The sequence below is a fragment of the Pristis pectinata genome, chromosome 23, assembly GCF_009764475.1.
Source record: "Pristis pectinata isolate sPriPec2 chromosome 23, sPriPec2.1.pri, whole genome shotgun sequence".
In the NCBI taxonomy this organism is placed as follows: domain Eukaryota; kingdom Metazoa; phylum Chordata; class Chondrichthyes; order Rhinopristiformes; family Pristidae; genus Pristis; species Pristis pectinata.
Genome location: NC_067427.1, coordinates 31,006,347 through 31,008,112, shown reverse-complemented (window position 1 = coordinate 31,008,112; position 1,766 = coordinate 31,006,347).

Here is a 1,766-nt window from a genome sequence, read left to right as displayed (position 1 = left end):
TGATCCCTGAGGTACTCCACTAGTTACATCCCTTCAACCTGAAAAGGACCCATTTACTTTAACTCTGTTTTCTATGTGACAGCGAGTTTTCAATCCATGCTAATGCACTTCCTTCAAAACCTTGGTCTCTTAGTTTATGCATCAGCCTCTTATATGGCACCTTGTCAAATGCCTTCTGAAAATTTAAATACATCCTACCTGCAGGTTTCCCTCTATCAACTCTCCCTAGGTTTGATTATATCCTGCTTTCCAAAGTGATTAGTTATTTCCTTCAATTATTGACTCCAGCATCTTGCCAATAATAGATGCTAAACAAACTGGCCTGTAATTCCCTACCTTCTGTCTTCCTCCCTTTTTGAACAAGGAAGTCACATTGACTGCTTTCCCATCTTCCTTGTCATGGCCCTTGCACCTTATTTGTTCACCTGCACTGCACTTTTTCTGTAACTGTAACTATATTCTGCATTCTGTTATTGCTTTTCCTTTTGTACTAACTCAATGTACTTATGCTTGGAATGATCTGTCTGGATGGCATGCATAACAAGGCTTTTCACTGTATCTCGGTATAAGTGACAATAATAAACCATTTACCAATTACCAATCTTCTGGTACCCTCAGGAATTTAGCGAGTTTTGAAAAATTTCAACCACTGGGTCCACTACCTCTGCAGCCACTTCCTTTCAAACCCTTGGTACAGGCCTTAATGTTTGTCAATCTAGCCCTGTGATTTTCTCTAAAACTTTATCCTTTGTGACTGAGATTTTTACAAGTTCCTTCGTGTTATTTGAAACTAGCTCATCTGTTATCTTAGGGACATTTGCAGTATCCTCCATGGTGAAGACTGGTGCAAAAAATGTAATATATCAGTCCTTTTCTTTCTTGTTAATTCACCAGCCTCGTTCTCTAGAGGTCCCACAACTATCTCAGCTGACTTCTTCCTATTTATAAATCTATAAAAACTCTTACTGTTTGTTTTGATATTACAGGAGCTTTCTTTCAAAATCAGTTTTCTCCCTTTTTATGAGCTCTTTAGTTTTTCATTGCTGAATCCTTTAAGCCAATTTAGACACGTAATATCTCCTTTCTAATGATAAAATGCTCCAGAATTTCGTTGTCCCTTTCCCTGAATTATCCAGCTGCAATGGTGAATACCAGTGAGAAGTATCATAACAACTCACCTATGTTCTCTTGCTCCATACACGGATTGCCAGCTTGGTCCCCAGTGGGCCCCACTCTTACCCTGGTTACTGCCTTGTCCTTAATAAACATAAAATGACTTGGGATTTCCTTTAATTTTGTTTGCCTATGATAGTTTTTACCTCCTCTTTTCCCTCCTCATTTCTTTTTTAAGTACCCCTATGTTTCTATATTCCTGAAAGACCTCTAGTGTTTTTAATTTTTTATACCTGCCACATGCCTTTTTCTTTTATCCAGTCCTGGATATCCCTTGACACCCAGGGTTCCATGGACTTGCTGTCATTTCGCCCTCACAAGGACACATTGGCCCCAAACTTTCTCTTTTTTTCACTTTTTATTGACTCCCACTTGTCAGATGCAGACCTACCTGCAAACAGCTGCTCACAGTCTACTTCTGCCAGGCCCTGTCTTATTCAGGATCTTAATTTCCAAGCCTTTCTTATCCCTCTCTGTAGATACCTTGAAACTTACTGTCACTATCTCAAAAATGCTCTTCCACTGCCACTTCAACCATTTGCCCAGCAGCATTCCCTAACATAGTAGGACTATCGACATTTTAGTTCAAAAAG